The following is a 19,730-nucleotide window of genomic DNA, read 5'->3' as shown; positions in this document are numbered from 1 at the left end:
AATGTTATGACAGGCAGCCCTTAAATTCTATTTTAAAGAAAAAAAGGTAGAGAGAATGTAGGAGAAGCTAAGGTGAGAGGAGTAAGGAGAGGAAGAGGAAGATCGAGGAGAGAAAAAGGAGGAGCTAGGGATGAGGGACAAGAGAGAGGGGAACATGGAAGCAGACGTGTTTATGTCTCTAGCAGTCAAAGGTAGTTGGTATATCTAGGTTGTGTATTGAGTTACACCTCTGATTGTATAGGCATCTTACTATTGAGCATTACCAAACATATAAAGCCCTTGATTAATATTTAAGCATTAGTGTCTCATTTTGCTACTGGGCCCGTGTGGATGGCAGGATGGTCTGGGCAATGCCCAGCCTTACAGAAACAGTGTGGAAGACTGGCAGAGCCATCTCCCATGCTGGTGTCTATTGGGTGGCAGGGCTGGTGTCTCTCACCACCTGAGCGGATGGCCAAGCTGAGCAGAGGTGGTACAGCTGCAGCCTCTTCTGGCCACAGGCCTACGCTAGTCGGGAACATGGCAGCTGATTAAGAAAAGCCAGATTGAATGCTGCCATTTTAAATATCTCTCGAAATAAGAAAAGACTGATGAAATAATGCAGATTCATTAATAATCACATTAAGGCATAAACTACGTGACAAGGAAAACTGCAGATTATATACTGTTAATCCCACTGGGCAAGAATACAACTACTACCACAATTAGAGCCAAATTTGAAGGAAACATGATTTTATTTTAGTGTACCCAAGAGCTTGCCAGAGATTGCATCCTAAATCAGGCTAAAGAAAGCAGCCTAGAATTCACATATTTAGTCCATATTAAGGTGTAAAACCAAGAGTAGTTGCAAAGCAAATTAATAGAATAGAGACAACAGAGAAATAAGAAAATACATAAAAATCTCAAAAAAATAAAAAAATAAAAACCATGTTTTCACCAGGTGATTAGGAATAATGATTAGAAACAGTAAAGGGGGTCAAGAAGGATAAGGATATTCTCAAGAACAAGTCAAGGTCATGGCTTTGGACAGACATAGGAAATAGACATAAAAACAGCAACTCAGCTTTTGAGGTAAATGGAAACTTAATTTTAACAATACAGCATAATGGCTCCTGCCTTCAAAATGGACTAGACAGGTTCTTCAGTACCTATCACTAGCTATTTACCATCATACAGAACAGGTGTGAAACCGTATTTGTATGCTTACAAGCTCAGATGCATAATAAAAGAGTGATTGTTTTAAAATTGTTCACTGTTGAGGTAGAGACAGCAAACAGGAGAAGGAAAAAAAAAAACAAAAAAACACCCAAAACAAACAAAAAACAAACAAAAAAACCTCCAAATGTAATCTGAATATGTTTGCTTAAACCCTCTAGCTTTCTTTATGAGAACAGCTGACTGTGAGGAGACTGGTAGGAAATGGTATAAGGATATCAAGCATATATAGCTAAGGATATCAAGGACACATGTCCAAAGCAGATGGAATGACAATCATACTTTGAATCATCTTCTGTCACTGTGCTGAAACATATGGATTTGTTTTTTTCTAAATTTATTTACATAATAAATAAATTAACATAGGTGAGCTAACTTTCGCTGTATAACTGAAAAAGGGGCTTTCCCGATGCCGTAGGTCCTTGGCTGTTATGAAGGAGAATTTCTGGAAACCAGAGACTGATTCACTGATTTGAACAGACATGCTGAAGAGAGATTGGAACAGGTCCAAAGTTTAATGACCTTATCTTAAGGAATGCTAGCCCTCCAAAATAGCAATTCCTTGAAAGCTCTGCTTCAGAACACCTTGTGACTCATAGATAAATCCTTTTGATATCTATTGACTTGGCGGACCAATATCTTCCTCCAAACCAAAGACTTCAAAAGTCATCAGATTGCACTCTAGAAAAAGTATTCCATGTCTTGCTGTAATGACCACTATAAAGTGCCTCTTCCTCAAAATTAATTTGTAATTTAAGCTTGCCAAAATTTATGATAGAAGCTTACAAAACAGTATATGTTACAAAATACTAACTAACTATTTTTGTTTCAATGAAACAAAATTTATAAAGCAACAAATAGTATGTGTTGTTAGTTTTATGTTATGAGAGATTTCAAGTTTCATCATATATGTACATACTAAATAGCTATAAGTAGAGCTTTATCATCTTCTTAACATATTCAGTACTTCTTATCCAACTCAGATGTTGCTTTTCTCTTTTCTCCTCTTCTTTTGTATTGCCATCCTCTGATGAATAATACTTTCTCTATGACAACATTTCTACATCTAAAGCCTAATAGACACTTCTTTTTTCTTTGTACTTATTGTTAAAAGCCTTTATAATGGAAAATACCTTTCTCTGCATCTTGCTTTTCCCTTATCTGAAGAGAGGGCTGCCTATAGGCAGTTCCTTTGAAATCTAGGAGGTTGCAGTAACCTTGTTTGTGCTTAGATTATCAGCGCTCTGCTGGTCTCATGCCCTGCATTTCTAAAATGCTAATGAAAGAAAAGAGAATCAAACAATGACTTTCCCTTCGGCTGGTAGAGTGGGTGGCAGTTGAATTATTGTTCATTGTTCAGAAAAAAAATTATCTCTCACTTTCATTTCATTTTGGAATGCCATATGTTTTTAGGTGTTCTTCCTACAAACTTTAAAATGAACAACAGAATAGTTTTTTTTTTTTTAAAAAGCTTGATTAAATCTAAAATTTTCCAAATTATTAAAGCTAATGGTTTCAACCAGGTTGACTTTTAGTTTGTTTTTACTCTCTAATGTTTGAGTCCTCTAGGATTAACCTTTTAAAATGTTTTCCTCTACTTAATCAGACATAAAGAATAACATTCAATAAAATACAGAAAGGATTTCATTGCAGAGCACCTGTGTACTAAAAATGACAAAACATAGGTCAGTGGCTTTAAAGCACTAACAAGCTAACACACAAGATATCAGTTCTTTTAGCTGACTCAATAACATTGGCATTTTTGGTATAAAAGTTTGGTGAACAAATGTTTCACTGACACCTGAAACACTTGGAATGTGATGTAGGAGGTTATGATATTACCCATAATCACTCACTGCAGAATAAAAGTAAATGAACAGTTTTTATATCAGATGATGACAATGACTTCAGGAGATAAGAATAAGCAAGAATTTTATGAAAAGCATATAACTTGAAAAGATGACATAAACCCCATTTGTTTCCACTTAAGGACCACGACTGATTCTGAAAAGTGGGTCATAAGGCCCCAGCTCCAGGAATAGACCATAAGTCCCAGGAACTAGGCCATAAGGCACTAGCTGTAGGAATGAGTTCATAAAACCTCCTCCCAAAGAACAGCCTACAGATAACCAAAAAATATGAACATATCTTATCTCAGGATGAGCCATCAGTACTGGCCATCCCATGGTTACATGCTTAATCCCATGGTTAAATTACACAGGAATGCAGATCACTCTCCACCTGGCACAGGCCAATCAGAAGCAGACCTCTGATATTGTCCCCCAGAACCTACCAGTGAAATTTTAGATTACCTTATTTTTCTAGAAAATTATTCTAATTTCCTTTAAGAAGGCTAGTGCACCTTTGTCTAAGGTCTCCATCTGTGAGAATGGTTGAGCACCCTATTCTGGCTGTTTCTGCAAAATAAATGCTCTTTGTCTTTGGATATTATCTGAATGTGGAGGTCTTTTTACAGTCAATTTCAGACCCTTGCAGAGCTAATGGGTGAATAAGATCTGCCTTTTCCAGCTCTGTGATACAAAACACATGTAATTTAATGTTTTTGTTGATATTTCTTTGTTTGCTTTTTGGAGCTATGCTTACTTTTTGATTAGCACCTCAGATTTTGATGGGCACCTCAGAAGAATATAGATGTGGAACCGATAAAGACAAATTTAAAGTGACGTAGTCGGAGCAGTGTGAAGTCCTCATACATTAGAGGCATGTAGTGCCAAGTCTAATGATGTATATCTCTGAAACCCACATGGTGGAAAGACAGACTTGCACTTATACGAGTTACAAGGTGAACAAAGCATTCAAATCAACCACAAATTTTATATTTCTGATAATTACATAGGTTATACATAAACATATAAGCATTGTAAAGATTCTATTCTCATTATTGATTATATACTTCTACTGCCATTCAGATATTTAAAAAGAAAAAATGGAAAATTGAAAGGAAAAAAGAAAGCAGCAAGTACAGAGAGGCAACCTACATGTAAGGAAAGCAGTGGCATCATTTAAAATACAAGGAGGAAGTTGCTTAATTGTTGCAGTTTTTAATATTCAATGTTTGATCCAAAATTTCAGGGAAGTCATTACCATCCATAAAGAACATAGAGAATGAAGTCAACCATTGTCATTAACAGTGCTTTAAAACTTTCTTCCTTTACTCCATGAGAGATGGTCACATTTTCAAAAAAAGAAAAACCCTGCAGCAATTCAAGATTATTATTTTGAGCCTGTCCTATATATATTCTAATCATGTCAGTATTATTTGGAATTGACTTGCTGTTCTAGAACTTTAAAATTGTTTATCTCAATATTGTTCATTTTGAATTACTTAAGACTTGTGATGATATTTATAAAGTTATTATAAAAGTAATTACATATAGGCAATGCCTTTGTAATGAGTTATATTGTTAGAGACAAGTAAATATCAGTGTTATGCTTACTGTCTCCAAAGATATGCAAAAAATTAAAAAGCAAAACTTGTTAGAATAATGTGGAGATTTGAAAAAGTGTAAAATAGCTTTCATGAACTATTTTCTACTGCAGACAACTTTCAAAGCTTCCCAGAATGACCAATGTATGAAGACAGAGGTAAAGAATTAGACTAAAAAGTTCTAAAACACCAACGAAATAAGGGAATAGGACCGGGAGTCAGGAAAATCCCTTGCTTTTCAGTGGTTAGTGACAGCTGAGGGGAAGGAATAGGTCAGCATGGATTTGGAAAGAATGTTTAATCTTTATCCCTAGAGTTGAGTGGGTAAATTTGGATGCTGTAATAGTGAATTGATATTCAACTAAATTTGCTATTACATGAGAAGAAAATCATTAAAAGTAAATGGTTATATATGTGTCTATGCATGTATATGGGTATATATATATATATATATATATATATATATATATATATATGTATGTTTATATGTGTGTATGTATATATGTATGTGTATGTATGTATATTATGGGTTTATTAAAAATATTATCAGATTTGTCTTAAAAGAAAGAATTTTCCTAGAGAAAGCAACACATTCTCAGTATGAAAACAAAGATTAAATTGGTAATCTAGAAGGGAGGAAGGGAGAGAGAAAAGGGGAGGATTTAGCAACTGTCCACAAGCAAAAGGTCATAGAGCTTTTCATTGCTGTAAAAATTCTAAAAAGATCAAGTGTAGAAGTTGCCTTACTATAATGCATAATCCATGACCCTTTGCAGTGGGCACTTAAATCTTTTCATTTACATTTTAGAAATAAGGTAAATACTAGAAACTGTGGGATACACTGTTACTAATTCTGTAACACATTGAGGAATTATTATAAAATAATTTTTCCTGCATAACAGTAGATTGACAGAGTCTTCATATGTTATCACCCTTTCTATCTTCTCTCTTTCCTTCTACCTTTTACACCTTTATTTATTTATCACTCCCTGTTTTGTTTTTAATATTTTGTGACTAGTAATGTTGTTCAGACTGTCTTGTTACTTGTCACAAACTGGCATTCCTGATCCTCCTGCCTCTATGTCCGAAAATCTGGATAAGTCAGTATATTCAACCACACCTTGTTTAAGGTCATCTAAAGACATTTAAAACCTAAATAGTTAGATCTAAATAATTATATATAGTAATATTGAATAGGTGGTCTAAGGATGGACAGGAGAGATCTCACACAGGCCCCGGAATAAATAAAGAGCTTCAGTTATTTACAGGTTGCTGAGAAAAATTAGTCTTCCCTCAAGATGAGCCCCTTAACTGGTTTTCTAGAATCAAGCGATCACTTCTAAACCAGTGTGTGTGTGTGTATGTGTGTGTGTGTGTGTATGTGTGTGAATGTGTATGTGTTTGTAACAGCACTGAATAAAGAATAAAAAGGCAATAAATTTTAGAAACCAGGATCCAACATTGAAGCAGTTGATGAGAATCAAGAAAGCGAGAATTTATGTAATGAAGTACACACATAAAATGAAAAGTAACTCTACTTTAAACATGTGGTCTAAGATAGTTTCCATGAGAGTGAGGTGTGTGCTTTGTTTCATAAGCTAAATAACTGGAGAAGAGTAGTTAAGCTAACCAGTCATTTTGTAATTTGTGTAATAAAAATATAATTTTGACAGCTTTGGTTTCACATGTTTTACAAACAATAATTGAAGTTAGTATGTAAGAAGAATTTATTTTTATTCTCAAAGTATTTCAGTATTATAAATGTGAGAACATATATTTTTTTTGTGTGTTTTCTAAACAGAAACAAATAATGAAGTTTGGTGGCTGGGGTAATGTGAAGGGTCTGGGAGGAACTGGGAGAGAAAAAAATACTAATGAAGAGTTATTACACAGCAGAATGCCAGAAAAAATTCATTAGTTTTGTAATCATAAAATAATTACATTTTAGTACTAAATAAAAACTTGTCTTTTGGGGGTTTAATATTTTAAGTATAGGTAGTTTGAATAAGAATGACAACCAAATGCTTGTGTGTTTAAATGCTCAGTCATTAGGATATTGTACTACATGGGAGGGATTAGAAGGTGTGGCTTTTTTGGAGTAGGTGTGCCTTGATAGAGAATTTGTCACTTCAGGTGGTCTTGACTGTTTTTCTCTTACCCCTGCTTCTAGATCCTGATATAGAACCCTCAGCTACTTTATTTGTACCACTATTTCTGACTGCTTGTCACCATGTTCCTGTCACAATGAAAATGATCTAAACCTCTGAAAGTTTAAACAATATCAAATTAAGTGCTCTGTTTTAATAAGACATGGTCATGTTGTCACTTCACAGCAATAGAACACTGACTATGACAATATGTTCTCATAAATACTTTCATTAAGAAGCTAAAATTGGTTTAAATATTAGAAATGTTTTATTACCTTAAAACAAAAATAAATTTCTACAACACAACAAATAATTAAAATGACTGCCCAGCAAGATCACTTAGGTCACAATGTTACTTCTTCCCCACCATGCCCAACCTTGCCTAAAGGCTTGAGCTTATTTACTAGATCTCTCATGCTAGAAGAAGAGAACCAATTGAGTTCTTACATTGTCCCCAGATTTCCACATTGGCCATAGTATGAATGTATATACTCTCAAAAATTAATTTTCCTATTTATGTCTTAGGAATCAACATTTTGGGCTGTACAAAACTGTATTAGAGTATCTGCTGAAATCAGAAAAGGGCATTGGATCTCCTTGTACTGGAGTTACAAATGGTTTGTGAGCTACACTGTAGATACTGGGAATGCAATTGAATTCTCCCGGACAGTTACTAGTTCTTTTAACCATTGAGCAATTTCTCTAAACCAAAATGATTGTTTTTGTACAAGTAAGAATTTATAGACAAATCATATGTACTTCCCCATGCTTGATGATTGGTACCTTTGCTTGCTGAGCCATCTGAGTAGCCCATAGTTTTAGATATTTACTCTTAGATGTTTGATTTTTCCCTTTAACAAAAAAAATAATGTGGTTATACAATATACCTTTGAAATATGTAGTTTTAATCCACTTGGGCTTGAGCTTTGTAAAGGAAGATAAGAATGAATGAATTTGTAATTTTCTACAGGTAGACTGGCAGTTGAACCAGCACTATTTGTTGAAAATGCTGGGTTTTTTCCCCACTGGATGGTTTTATTACCTTTGTCAAAGATCAAGTGACCAGAGGTGTGTGGGTTACATTTTTTTGTCTTCAATTCTATTCTATTGATATATCTGCCTGTCTCTGTACTAATACCATGCAATATTTCTCACTATTGCTATGCAGTACAGCTTGAGGAGTGGGATAGTGATTCCCCCAGAAATTCCTTAATTGTTGAGAATAGTTTTCAATCTCCTGATTTTTTGTTTTGTTTTTTGTTATCCCAAATGAATATGAGAATTCCTGTTTCTAACTCTATAAAGAATTGAGTTGGAATTTTGATGGAGATTGCATTGAACTTGTAGGTTGCTTTGGGGAAAATATCCACAAGAATCTCCACATAAAACCAGATACGCTGAATCTAATAGAAGAGAAAGTGGGGAAAAGCCTTGAACACATGGGCAGAGGGGGAAAGTTCCTGGACAGAACACCAATGGCTTATGCTATAAGATCAAGAATCAACAAATATGACCTCATAAAATTGCAATGCTTCTGTAAAGCAAAGGATACTGTCAATAAGACAAAATGGCAACCAAATGATTGGGGAAAAAAATCTTTACCAATCCTATGAATATATACAAAGAACTCAAGAACTTAGAATCCAGAGAACCAAATAACCCTATTAAAAATGGGGAACAGAGCTAAACAGAGAATTCTCAACTGATGAAACTGGAAAGAAAAGATGGCTGAGAAGCACCTAAAGAAATGTTCAACATCCATAGTCATCAGAAAAATGCAAATCAAAACAACCTCACACCAGTCAGAATGGCTAAGATCAAAACCTCAGGTAATAGCAGATGCTGGTGAGGATGTGGAGATAGAGGAACACTCCTCAATTGTCAGTGGGAGGAGTGGCCCTTGGGCCTGAGGGTATTCAACGCCCCAGTGTAGGAGAATGTCAGGATGGGAGTGGATGAGTGGTTGGGTGAGTACCCTCATGAAGGTAGTAGAAGTGGGAATGGGATAGGATGTTTCTGATGGGAGGACCTAGAAAGGTGAAAACAATTGAAATGAAAATAAAGAAAATATCCAATAAAAATAACCAAAAAAAAAAAATAAAGAAAAAAAAACTTGTAAGGTTTTTTTTAAGAAAAAATGCCAAGTATTATGAGACAAACACCTTCAAAAAAAAAAAAGAAAAAAGAAAAAAAGAAAGAAAAAAAGAGGGAAAAAAGAAAAATGAAATGTATTTAATTTACAAAGAAAATACTAGAAATGAATAATGCCATGGGTAGTTTTTATCTGTATTATCTACTGCATTAATGCTCAGCAGAACAGCATTCTTGAAATTCATAAGCTCCCAAGGTATCCATGTTAGAATTATGCCAAATACACTGCAAATGTCATTAAACTTCATCCTAATTATAATAACTACCACTGTAAATTGTAGAACTAACATGAATCCAATGGTATTTGCCATGACACTCAAGATTGCTCCTTACCATTAAATTCTGAAACTCCTTCCAGTAATGTAAATAGAATAAGAGCATAAATCCATTCTTTCAATTGGCTATCTAAATCCATGAGTGTATTCAACACATTAATAACATATTTTGCTAAATACTTAACAAAAGTAGCTGTCTTAACTTCTTGTGTCACAACAATTGCAGAAGCAGTGGTGTTAGCAATTAATGTAATTAAAGTTGTTATACCAGAAATAATCAAGCCCACTACCCTCTTGCTTTTACTTAAAGCCTGACTCATTTCTTTCAGTACTTGCAAGCTCTTTTTAGATTACCAAGGTTCTGTGATACTCAGGGAACAAAAACAAAAGCTGGTTGATAGACCTCCATAACTGACATGACAGATTTCAAAACACAAACACAATTAGAAGGTATACAATCAATAAAACTTACACTGAATATTGTAGAAGAAACTAAAGTATTTTTAACTTGACAATTAAAAGAGCCTTAACACATGTGCTAACACCTGTTTGAAATCCAGATCCTGCCCCAAATTTATTTTTTGGTAACATAACATCATAGAGAACTGCAGCTAGTTTCCATATATGTCTCTGAAAATGTCCAGAACCAGCATTCCAAATGAAGACTGTTATTTCCAATATTGGATTGATTTCTAGAGCAGTTGATGATTGAGCCTGACTAACTGGTCACATTTAGTAACAATACAAGAGGCATTATAACTTCTCTTTTTGATTTTTTGTTTCACAAAGTCTAAGAACTTGAGGTAAGGCAGCTTGTCCCATCAGGGGTATAGATAAGCAATGGTGGGTCAGAACTTATGTCCCAATCACCAATATCAGGGCACTCAGCAAGCTCACAGGTCAGCATCATTCTTTGTCCTGGCATCAAGCATGTCTCACCCATCGTTCTGGCAGACACCATGTTTCTTCAGCATCCTGTAGAGAAAACACAAACATGCCCTTTTCCCCATGTCCTGAAGTCAGTATTTTTATTTTGGTCAAGCTTCAAAAATGATGTATATAGCTTGGTCATGCTAGCTTTTTTTGTCCTGAGAATACTGTTATTCCTGCTCATTGTGTTAAAGCTTTTCTTTAACAACATCAACATGTTGGCAGCCAAAGTACATGGCATGAACCTAAAAATGGACCTCCAGACAGTGTTATTAAATTAACAGGCTGGCAAGCCAAGGACGGTTAAGATTCTATGCAGCCTTACTAACTTATGACAGAAGAGCATTGCTTTGGATAATGCATGTTCCATTATGGGTAAGGAAGGCATTCTTGTCAGAATGACCTAAGACAGGCTCAGTCTTGTCAATGAAATGAAAAAGAACAAGGAGAGGCAAAGAGCCTTTGGGGATGCTTGGCAAGAATCTGACATTTGCCAAGGACAAGGAAATGGGCTTCTTGGCAGGAATATGACATTGGGAAAGGACAGAGAAGTAAGCTTCAGGTAGAAATCGAACATTAGGCTAGAAGAAAGAAGTAATTTCAGACAGGAATCTAAATCTTAGGCTAGAAAAAACAAGTAATTTCAGACAGGAATCTAAATCTTAGGCTAGAACATGGAAGTAGGATTCAGACTTGAAAATGACCTTGGGTAGAACAGGGAAGTAGGCTCACATACTTTGGTGATACTGATAAGCCCTTAGAAACAGTGATTGATCAATCATGGGAGTGTTCATCTAATGGGTTTAGTGACTTGCTTTTTCTTTGACTATTTGTGTTTATTTTCTCGCTTTTTCCTTGACTATTTGCATTAATTGTATTTCTAGACCCCTAAACTAATACGTGCATGTAAGTAAAATGGTATAAAAGCATAAAGGAAGATGGGGATGTAATAGGGGATTCTAGGGAGTGGAAATGGGGAAACAGGATGACATCTGTATTGTAAATAAATAAAATATCCAATAAAAAATGAATAATGCCAACATCAAATAACATAAGAAGGGTTAAAAAGAGAAATATTTATTTTTTATTTTAAACAAAAATTAAAGGATCTTAGTTTTATTTTAAAATCTAAGTTAGCTTCTTCTGAAATAAACTATACATTTCAATGTAAATAAATGAAAAACTGTAATTTTAGTGAGTTGATCACATATTGCATATACTTACACCATAAACTTGATTTAGAATTCTAGATTATATTTGTATACTTTTTGCTGATTTGTGTTGTTGCTAATGGAAAGGATGATTTAAACCTATTTATCTAATTTATTGATAATCTGTTAGAATGACAATATTATATTTGTTTCCTAATGTTTTTTTCATAGCAACTTTTATAACCATTTACTTAAGTTCTTAATTATATTAACATGCATGTTCAAATATTATTAGACTGCATTTTTATTCTTTAAAAATATTGATCTTACTTTACCCATGTTTTGTAGGTGTTTTCTATAGTGTCTAGACATTGTTACTCTAGTTGTGGTTGTTTAATCCTACTTCAATTAGACAGATATTCTCCTTATATTTCTATATTTAAAAAAATCTGACTACTTGTTCTATGTGAGGAAGTTTTCTTAACTTTTAGGTTTACCTAAGTGTATGGCAAGACACAAACTCACAGGTGTAGTAGTGGCATAGAAAATTTAGTCTCCATCTAAAAGGCTGAGAGAAAAAGGTCTCTGTTTAACCTAGAATAAGCTCAGATCATTTGTTTCCTTAAAATTTCTCTTTTCTTTTTCTTTAGTCACAGTTACTAAAAGCAAATTAACACAGTTTTAGCCAAGAATTATTTCTGTGTTACTACTGAAAGTGCATGGCTATGTAAAAGATAAAAATTATAGGAAATGTGTGGTTTAAAAAAAATCTCCATTTTAGCCGGTCTGTGGTGGTGCACGCCTTTAATCCCAGCACTTGGGAGGCAGAGGCAGGCGGATTTCTGAGTTCGAGGCCAGCCTGGTCTACAGAGTGAGCTCCAGGACAGCCAGGGCTACACAGAGAAACCCTATCTCGAAATACCAAAAAAAAAATAAAAAAAATTAAAAAAAAAAAAAACAACTCCATTTTAAAGATTTTATATAGTTCTGATTATAGAAACAGGAAAAAAAACTAATTACATTGAAAACCTGCAATATTTGGCATTATATTGTATTAGGTATAAAAATAGGTTTTGAAATATCTGTAGGTTGTTGAGGTATATATAAATAAATAGGTTTAAAGTTAGGTGTAAGTAGAGGAAAGAAATTTGAAGAATGACAGAAATCATATAGATAATTCTATGTTTGAGGAATGAAGGAAGTTAAAAGGTGAGGATAACACATTTGTTTCACAAATAGTTTCTCAGTTACCTTCTCTTAGGGAATGGTAGGGTATCAAATGAAATTCCGCCAATTAGTACCAAAAATCACACAGGTTATGTCTAAGGCCTATGAATAAGTATGTCTTTATATCTCTATATAGTTCTCATGCTTTTTCTTTGGCTCTTTCATTCTTTTGTCATATCTCTTTCATTTGCTTTTATTTTAAATCATTATTTTATTATTATCCTTGAGATTTCAGTTTGTTCTCTAAGGTGAGACAGAAAATGTATGGATTCATATGGGAGGAAATGTGGGAGGATCTTAGAGAAGTTAGGGAGAGGAAATAGTGAGAGAAAATTGTATTTAGAATATACTGTTGCTCTCTATAAGCCCATGAAATTCTGTGTCTCTCATAAGGCATGGTTTTCCTTTTTTTTTTTTTTTTTTTTTTTTTTGGCTTAAGTACAATTAGAGACCTGTTGTTAATGAATTAAACTTGCAAAAAGCATTAACTTTTCTACACACCACTAACAATATACAGAGAAGGAGATACTGAACACACTTGATTTTAGGGTTTCTATTAGTGTTATAAAACACCATGACCCAATAGCAACTTGAGGAGAAAAAGTTTTGGTTTATATTTCTATATTGCTCTTCATCATTGAAGAAAGTCAATTTAAGATTTTTAAAAATTAAAAAAAAGGGCAGGGTCCTGGAGGCAGGAGCTGATGCAGTTGCCATGGGGAAATGTTGCTTACTGGCTTGCTTTCCTTGGCCTGTACACTCTGCTTTTTTATAGAACCCACCACTATCAGCTCAGAGATAGCCCTCACAATTGCCTCAAAATAAAATATCTAGGAATAAATCTAATCAAGGCGGGAAAATACTTCTACAATAAAAAACATTAAATCTCAGAAAAAGGAGATCAAGATAACAGAAAATGGAAAGACATTTCATGCCCCCGTATTGGTTGAATTAATATTGTAAAATGGAAGTACTATCAAAATCCATTTACCACTTCAATATAATCACAATTAAAGTCCATATATCATTCTTTACAGAAATAGAAAAAAAAATCTATGGGACCAAAACATTCCTGGAGTAACCAAAACAACAACAACAATAGCAGCAACAACAACAAAAAGCCTAGGGATTACTGTTGTTGATCTAAAAATATATTATAAACACTAAGTAACAAAAATAATATGGTATTAACACCAAAAGGATGTATACAGCAATGAAGCAAAATCAACAACTGAAACATGAAGGCATGTAACTATAGATATCTAATATTTGAAAAAAGAAAGATGGCAATGATGTACACCAGAGAAAAGGTAGCATCCATAATGAATGATGCTGGAAAGATACTACTTGTTCTTAAATGAAAACAAAATTATAAAAGTTTCAGGTGAATGGATAGGACTAGTAAATGTCACATTAGGTGAAATAACCAAAACTCAAAATACAAATATTACAAATTCTCTTTAATCTGTACTTCCTAGTTTCATTTTTTTTTTCTTTGCATGCCTGTAGTTTCAGCTACAGGTTGAGACAGGAGGATCGCTTGAGTCCAGGAGTTCTGGGCTGTAGTGCGCCATGCTACACACTAAATTCACTAATTTCACTAAATTCAGCATTAATATGGTGACCTCACAGGAGCAGGGAACCATTAGGTTGCCTAAGGAGAAGTGAACCGGCCCAGGTCATAAACAGAGCAGTTCAAAACTCCCTTGCTGATCAGTTTCAAATCTTCAGATTTAAATATATAACTTTGGAGAAACCTGGAATGTTAAAGACAACCATTCTGTGGAGAAGACACAGAAATAGCACTACTAAAGTGATTTGAAAGGGAAAATGTTATGAGCCTAAAACGTCAGGATCCAGTGCATTTCAGTGGACCCCAGGGAATCTTGAAGACATTTCCCAAGGAAAAGAAAATTCATGCAGATCCGTCATTAAAAGCACTTGCAAAGATTCCCAAAAGGGAGGCACGTGAAGCTAGAGACTGGCTGAGCTCCCTGAGGGCCCACATTATGCCCACTGGCATTGGACTAGGCCAGGCTGAACTCTTTTGAGAAGCAGATAATCCAGCCTGGTGGCCAGGTGTGCCCTGCCCAGGCCCCAGGAGTCATTCACATTGTGGTAGATGAAGGCATGGACGATAAGCGGGCTCTCCAGTTCCTTTGGCTGCCCCAGCTATCCCCTGGTGCTCAGCTAGTAAAGTCAGCATGGCTGAGGTTGTGCCTTCAGGAGGGAAGGCCGAGAGACACTGAAAGATTCAGCTTTTCCATTCCCAAGAAGGCTTTGGACGAACCACAGCCCAGCAAGTCAGGCCAAGATACTTCTGTTCCTGGGACCAACAGGGTTTTATTCAAGACAACCATCTCTTTTCCCTCCTTACACCAGAGCTGTATCAATTCCCCCAAAGGCATTAAAGCCACAAAGGACCCAAGCTCAGAGGATGAAGCCAGCGATGGGAGAGTCTCAGGTCAGCTCAGCAGATCTGCAAGCCTTGATCAGTGGGCACTACCTCAATCCACTTGGGGAATATGGTGGGCCTGACCCAGCCCCAGAAGCTCTAGATAAGTGGATCTGTGCACATCCCTCGAGTCAGAAGGCAACCAACAACAACCTGCACTCCACAGAAAAGCTCAAAGTGCTGGCAAAAGCCTATAATATCCAGGGAGACAAGTGGAGGACCCTGCGCTATACCAAGGCCATCAATGCCCTCAAGAGCTTCCACAAGCTTGTTGGCGCCTACCAACTACATGGGGGTTGGGGAAAAGGTTTCTTCTTTACTCAGTAGTACTTAATGGCAGCACTAGTCATTAACTAGTGGTTAACTGTAGTCAACAATGGGCATCAAATTTAGTGGTTAAGATTTTATAATGGCTGAGATTTACACACAAAGACAAACTGATAGAACAAAAAGAGAGAGAGAGAGGAAAACAGATCAGCAAAACTGACTGTTAGGACTAGAAAATGAGCGCTTATGAGTTTACTACACTGTTTCCTCTGTGTCTGAGTATTTTTATATGATAAGTTTAAAGCCAGCCCTGGTGGTACATGTGTTAGACTCTGGAGCTCATTGATTGTGGACTCTAGACAATCTACTCTGTCAGTTTTCCAGTCACTTGAAAGGAATGAAAAACTGTAGGCCATTCACAGTGGTTTTGTAAGGTTAGAAGATGGTCCCAGTAGCACGGAATGACATACAGTAAACCCCCAGGCAGTGTGGTACAGTGAGCCCCCAGGCAGTGTGGTGCAGTGAGCCCCCAGGCAGTGTGATGCAATGGGCCCCCAGTCAGGCAGTGTGGTACAATGGGCCCCTAGGCAGGCAGTGTAGTGCAGTGAACCCTGCCTCCCTCAGTAAAGTACAGTGAACCCACAGGAAATGTGCATGCATACTTGTGATGTGCTAGTGTCTGTGTTGAGGATGAGCAGTGTCATTTTCTCTACCTCTTTTTGTGGTTATGCTGCTTTATTTTTTTTTATTTTTTTATTTTATTTTTTGGAGACAGAGACTCTCTCTCTACATAGCCCTGATTAGTTTGAAACTCACAGATTGTCGCCTGTGCTTCTACCTCTGCCTCTGCCTCCAGGAGTTCTGGGATTTAAGGCATGCCTGGCCATTTTTCTCTCCTTTTTATTCCTCATATCTGAGAACTAAAGGACAAGTTCCATATGGTTGCTGGACTGGCTTTTAAGCAGATATTCTGCTGAAGGAGCCAGATTCCCCTCTTCTGGCTTTCCCTTCCTAGCCTCTTCCTCATCCTCCTCTGTGCCACTTCCTCCCTAGGAATTGGCAAGCAGATGGCAGAGAAGATCATGGAGATCCTGGAAAGTGAGCATCGGTGGAAGCGGGACCACACCATGTCTGCCCTGGATCTCTTCTACAACATCTGGGTAGCTGGGACAAAGACCGCTCAGATGTAGTACCATCAGGTCATACCCAGCCTGTCTGCCACTTCAGTATTGCTGTTACAGAGTCTCTGCCCACATCACTTCCTGTTTCCCTCAGGAACCTGAGTCCCTCTGTTTTTCCACTCTGGGTCCTCATGGAAATGAAATCCAACTACAAGGACACCAGAGTTCATATTGGTCCCTCTCCTGTCCCCAGAACAGCCAAATGGCTTAGTGTCCTTGACCTGTGGACAATAAGTACACTACTCTGTTCCACATACCAAAAAAAGGGGGGGGGGGATGTAAAAAGGTAGGATCATTAGTTAAAAGGTTGGAGGGAGATAAATACAGAAGAAGAATGCAGGAATTACAATAAAAATAATAGTGTCAGAAAATGTTATAAGGAATATTTTCTCCCAACCTAAAATTACATGTAATACATATAAGACTGTGTATTCATACATGGATAGATTAAACAAAATTTACCCTTCTTGGTTGAATATATTCCTGCCAAGAGCTATATAGATTCTAAGAAAAACTTCAACAGCAGGCATGAGAAACCTTTTGAGTAGTTTGTCAGAGTTGTCGAAGAGACTCCCCAGACATTATAAGCTATTGCTCTTTGTACTGGCTATTTCACAGAGTAAGAAGGTTTGTCACTCTTGCAAAAACAGCATTTACTTCAGATACAGGAACCAGATGACCTGAGCCTGATCATCATGACTTCATTGCCTTTCCCCCAAAGGCTACCACTTTTATTGTACCAGAAGTCTCCATGTGTAACTCCAAAAGAGGAAAGCAACCATTGTCCTACCTAGAATGATATCTATAAACCACAATACGAACCAGCTATTAATCTAACTATTAATCTAACCATGAAATATGGCATATTAAGTTTGACATATTTTCAAATTATTTTACTGTCTTTATTTCTTTATAGAAAATTATTTTACTGTCTTTATTTCTTTATAGAAAAAAATGACAGAACATTAAATGTGTTTGCAGCATGAAAATATTGCAACACCTTAATCAGAATTCAGTGTCAGACTAAAGTCTTGATTTTACCAAATTGTAATTTGTGGTTCAAGTGAGTAATAACATTTTTAATGAAGCCTAGCATTATTATTTTCTAGAGCTCAGCATTAAGACATCCTAAAGGAAGAGATGATGTAATTTTATTTAAATTAAAAAACATAATGTAAAAATATTCTACTTTCAATATATTACTTTAGCATACCATAGAAACCACACAATTAAAATTATCCATAAGATAAAACGTGTCATCTATTCATTTTCTAGTTTTAAGTAAAAGTAGAGCAAACAAAATTAAACTGAAAATATATACTCTTCAGATACTTACTTTGGTATTCAATTGAAACTGCAAAGATTATATTGACTGACTATAAATGGTTTAAGTCAGTTTGGAACCATTGCAAGATGCTTAAAATGATGTGTCTTCGCCATTGTCTATTTACCATATGGGAGCTTCAGATTTCACATTCTGTACAGTTGATTCCTGTCAACACATTAGCATTATTTTCCTAAATATATTTTAAATCTAGAGTGGCCATCTAAAGCATTTTTAAAAAAAATTCTTAGCTTATATTTTAAAGAGAAAAAGTAGGTAACAGCAAATGCTAAAGCATTGACAAAAATCAGAAACAAAGACATCATTGTTAAATTCTATTGGCTCGCTGCACTAATAAGTTTCATCTGAAGAGTTTGAGAACATGTACACGTTGCCATTTCAGAATCAATGTCATATGGTGTTGCTTGGGCTAATCAAATAACATTTTTCAATTTCTATCCTCCTACTGTTTATTCCATCTGTTTGCTTGAATCTTGCCATATATTTTAGCATACGAAAGCCACTTTTTCACTTCTCAAGTTTTAACATTTATTTTTATGTATATCTTTGCAATGGTAAACTTGAAGGAAGGTCACTGCAAACATAAAACTGTTGGCTTCAATGCATGTATTTTACACAGCAACATTTTATACTATACATCTGAGAACTCACATTTGGGTGATACTGAACTCTGACTGTCCTGGTGACAATCTATTTTCTACTAGAGACTATACTCACTTTGGGGGCACCTGACTAGACAGGAGTTGTACAGCACGTAAATTTGTAATCTACTCAGCTTGAAAGACATTCATGTGGAAGAAGAGAGATGATGATTATACTGGTTTTTAAATTCTATGAAAACCTTTTAAATTTGTGACTATTTTTCTCACTAAACCTCCATTATTACCTATCTTGGGAGGATTATAGAAATATCATACCTGCTGAGCACCCAATATTGAGTTTGTCCTCTCATGAAAAATATAATAGAGCAGTTTTTGCAAGGACTATCTTCTACCAGGAAGCTTTATTGAAGCACAATCTAATTTCAGTATGCTTTTTTTTTATATTTATAGTTTATATATAATGGCTGATGCTATTTCTACATTTAGTCATTTCATATGTGACTATATTCTCCTCTAGCAATTTATCACTTTCCAGGCTTATGACTTATACACTTAATTATATGGGAAATTCATTAACAGCAAAGTTAATTTAGGTAATCAATTTCTGTGTTTTTTGACACTTGCTCCATAGTCTGTGGTTATTTTTCCCCTGAAGCTTAAAAATAACAATATTATATTTTAAGTAATTTATTCACAATTCCACTTGATGAAAGCAAGTATATTAATAGAGGTTCTATTACCATATGATGAATTGGAATAATAATAGACATCATGAATTGCTTTCATGGAAGTTTGGTTTTTTAAGGTTAAATTTGTATATATTTATACATACAGCGGCTTTCCATGTAACTTTTTAAAGAACTTTAAAAAGAACATTTTTTATAAAAATAAGTTAAAATCTCTAGTTGATCTAACACTAGACTAATAGCCACAGTATACACAGGAAAGTAATCAATAAACTAGATAAATAGATAGATGTCTATCTATTTATTCAACTCCCTAACTAATATTTATTTTATTCTTTATAGATAATTCATACAGTCTACCTGAAAAAAAGAATATTGTTTATTTACCATTTGCCTGTGACATATTTACTGATGCATTTTGCTTACAGAATGAAATTTTAGGTATGACTCTTGACATTTATCTTGTGAGGGTCACAGGTTTTGCATGGGCTCACTTCAAAATGTTAAATTATAAGATCTCTCAATTTTAATTATTGAGAAGCTGTGGTTAAGTGGTATTTATGATATTTTTTTATTTTTCAAGGATCTAGATGCTTGGAAAGCTCAGATTAAAATGTTTCATATTCTAACTTTTTCACTTACCCTCTCAC

At 35.3% G+C, this 19,730-nt stretch overlaps 1 pseudogene; it reads left to right on the top strand.

The window, feature by feature from the left end:
• The first annotated feature begins 14,379 nt into the window (after window positions 1-14,379).
• LOC117705186 (DNA polymerase lambda-like) lies at window positions 14,380-16,456 on the top strand (annotated as a pseudogene).
• The last annotated feature ends 3,274 nt before the right edge of the window (window positions 16,457-19,730 follow it).

Source organism: Arvicanthis niloticus, chromosome 3 (genome assembly GCF_011762505.2).
Source record: "Arvicanthis niloticus isolate mArvNil1 chromosome 3, mArvNil1.pat.X, whole genome shotgun sequence".
In the NCBI taxonomy this organism is placed as follows: Eukaryota; Metazoa; Chordata; class Mammalia; order Rodentia; family Muridae; genus Arvicanthis; species Arvicanthis niloticus.
This window is presented reverse-complemented; position numbering and strand designations above follow the sequence as displayed.